Below are 3,936 nucleotides of genomic sequence, written 5' to 3' on the forward strand. Positions count from 1 at the left end.
ATAGTTATTATACTCATCATGCAAAGAACTAAACCACTTATCTAATGTAATACATGTATCACCATTAGACAGGATATAGGTACAGCCTTCAAAAGCCTAGGTGAAAAAGTTGTGAATTCAAAGGTGGCGGCCATGAAATGGCTGTAATGACGTTAATGATAGTAAATTTAATTATACATTAATATTAATTTCATGGCTGCCACCTTTGATTTCACAACTTCTTTCACCCAGGCTTTTGAAGGATGAACCCTTTTATACAGCTTGACTGTTTTTGAATGGATATTATTATATCGCCATATCCAAGTCCAAAACTCCAAATATAATATAATGTACATGTGTGACAACAGGACATTTTTATCAGAATGAAAAATTGACAAATTCACGTTTCATCAGCTTTCATGAATCAAGATCTTTCAACCACTCTGAGCAGATCTGATTTGCAGTATTGTACCTAGACTCTCTGGTTTGGTAGGGCACAAAACTGACACAAGTAAAAAAAAAAGGTAATTGCCTGCTCACAATGGCAACCCTCTACCAACTATTATATTATTATTATATCACCAAAAAAGTACATAGAAATCCTTATTTATAACTGCATAGTTTGTTACACTGCTCTAAATAGTGTGACTGCTTTATTAGAGTGATTGACTACTCTATTAGAGTATCTCGATCTTGTATACAAATACCTCTGGTATGACGCCAAAATTCTTTGGTAGGACACCAAAATTTGTTGGTAGGGCACAGGCTCACCTAGTCCCACCCCTAGATATACCACTGCTGATTTGATTATAGTTTCTTATATTTCCGTCTGTTAGTTTGAACTGACTATCCCTACTAATACCCACAGGAGCATGCATACCTGGAATTTTTCAAGGGAGTTTCCAACAGTAAAACTAAGTTATACATGTACATGTATTACCAGCAGCAGGTGTCACAGCCACTAGCCACTGAGATATTCTGAACATTTACAAGATCTCAAAACCCAGCAGATTTCAATATTTAAAACTAGCAGTACATTATATAGCTTTTTTTGTATATAGCTATCCCTTATGTATGTAGTAAAGTTGAGAACAACAATTGCAATCTCAGTTGATCATGAATCTATATTTTCATGAGTATCTGAAGAAGCACAGAAAGTATGTACAAATACCGTTTTTGTATTAAGAAACAGTTACTGTAGCTGTAACAACTAGTAAATTGCACATATACAAAGCCTACAAAGTTGAAGATCATATATATATGTATTATCTGAAAGCTACAATAATTTATAAGACACATGTATCTAAACAATATAATTTATTTAGTAAACACACTTAGTAGCCAGTCTCTCATCCCCTCTACCTCACATAGCTACCCACTACCTTCAAATGTTATCAGCTCCCTTATTCAAAAATTAGTACTCATTTTTCTTGTCAGCCATCAGATTCTGGAACAGCCTCAGCCAGCAAGCAATCACCTCTCCAACTTTGGAACATTCTTAACTTTATGACTATGCAAAGAAACTATTAATACTATCAACTACACCCCTCCCCCACACGGAGAGGGAGAACCTCGGAACCATCATCAAAAATTATTAATTTTGTGATGACATATACAATAAAACAAATAGGCATGTAAAACCTTGGGCAACATGCGACCACAAAGTGAGTCATGAAGAAAACACGCTGTGGGTATGGCAAGGTAAAAACATAATGAGAAAAAAAAAAAAAAACTAGCTACTGTATTACAAAATAAAAAATAAAAAATCCTATCTACTGTAGTTTATGCACCACTCCTTACAGTTTCTTGCCAGAAAAATTCTTTGACAGCCAGAAATACTGGCAGAGGCAGCAGCATCCAGCCATTCCTTAACAACATGCTAAGTCATGTTTTGATATCCTTATGTCAGAGCAAACAAAGTTTAACTGCAAGTTGGACAAATTCTTGATAGTAGAGACTTGGAAATTAAATGACCAAGCACTGTGATTTCAATGGTGTTGTAATAGTTAGCAATGTTTTGGGCAGTCAAATCCAGCCAACAGCTGCAGATACTCAGTTTTGTTCTGCTTCCTATCGCAGGCAGACTGAATGTGATGGATGGAGTCTAGAGGGCAAGCTAGTTCCAACAGTGATGGGAATTATATATTACAATGTCTGGGGGGCAGGATGTGATAAGAAGACTATATAATTGGAATTGTTGGCTGTGGAGAATTATCAGCATGGAAATTAGGTATATCAGCAAACACTTTTAACAAATGAAATATCAGCACATGCTTCAGCAAGTTTAGTGGCCAAAACAAGAAGAAATTGATTGTGATAAGTATATCACAGTTGATTTAATGCAGCAGGACAGCTACTTAAAATATGAGCAGTTGTTAGATGCTGTGAGTCACAAAGTTTTGCTTCACATTGGATTGACCATCTTTGTAAATTCACAGCCATCGGTAGAGTATATCAGATGCTGCACGAAGGAGGAAAGACAACTGACCATGGTGAAATCCCCTCAGTAGCCTATTCCAGGAATTTCTAACTCAGTGGAACTCTCAAACTTTGACTGAACTGCTAGTGATTATAAATGATCTTCACATTGAGTTTTGGTATGATCGCACAAGTGATTCTTGGTCTTATGACCAAGCTGATGGGAAGGCAGATAATTGTTTTTGAGCAATTGACAGGATGGAATAGTCATTATCTTGATTTGTAAGGCAGTGTTTCCAAGTCACAAATGGAGAATAAGTTCCTGAAGCCGTAAATCAGAAGAAGTACTGACACAAGCTAACAAACTAAGTTTTGCTTTTCTAGACACATGAGAAATGCTGGGACAGTAAACGCCAGGGTAGTACAATATAACGTGTGTAGCACTCTCGGGAAAATTCAGCCATTTCTTCAGAAACCGAGTAACAACATATTCTAACGTAGAGATGGACCCACTGAAGACAACATCGACACATAAATGAAACCAAAGTAGTGAAAGTGTATATAGTTCTGGTAAATCCAAAGTTTATACTCACCACAGATGGGGAGTGAGTCTGCTGCAGTAAGCAGGTCAGTAAGATGGCTTATCATGTGCTTCTCTGCAGCTTTCTTTGCAGTGCTTAAAGAGACTTCCCCAAAAATTTGGTTTGGCCTTCTGTGATGGGTACCCTTGGATAATGGCAAGCCCTTTGGTGTAACTTTCGAGTCAGCATCATCATCATCAAAAAAAAAAAAAGGAAATACACTTAAAGGTCAAGTCCAAATCTGCAGCTTTAAGTCAACAAATTTACTGATGGTTTCTGGTTGAATAAAAACAGGTTTTCCATCAAAGGAGACAAAGCGTCTTGCTCTTTTAGAACAAGGTTTTCACTCTATTGTATGTAAAGCAATAACTTCAGAGACAACACAATCATCACTGTCACCATAAACAATTCCACAAGATGTTTCATGTCAGTTGTCACCACATACACTTTTTTGAGATTTTCACAGTAATAACATCATTGCTCACTGGGAAGTTCACTGAGATGCAAACCTCAAAGTTACTCTATATACATGCACAAACTTACAGCTTGAAGAAATTGCGATTTGAAGACAGCCTAGGGTAGCTACTAGATGGCATTTTTTTCTTTAAAAAAAGTAGGCTATGGGGAGCCCTGAGAAAAATTGTAGCTACCCTCTTCTGCCGTGCACACCCAATTCACTCCAATTAACCGTATAATTTATTTCTGAGATGAACAATCAGTACTCTCTTTTTTCCTGAAATTTAGAGATTGGGCTGAAATGCCTAACTACCACTAGGTAAAAGTTAAAAGCATAATACAGATTACACTACTGGACCAGCAATAAATCCATGCTGTTACCATGGAATTCTCATGATCCTCATGAAATACCCATGAAAGTTGCACTCAGTATTTTTCATGGGTAATGAAATACCCATGAAATGCATGGAACAAAATATTGAAAATAATTTACCCATGAACG

The sequence above is a fragment of the Dysidea avara genome, chromosome 1 (genome assembly GCF_963678975.1).
Source record: "Dysidea avara chromosome 1, odDysAvar1.4, whole genome shotgun sequence".
NCBI lineage: Eukaryota > Metazoa > Porifera > Demospongiae > Dictyoceratida > Dysideidae > Dysidea > Dysidea avara.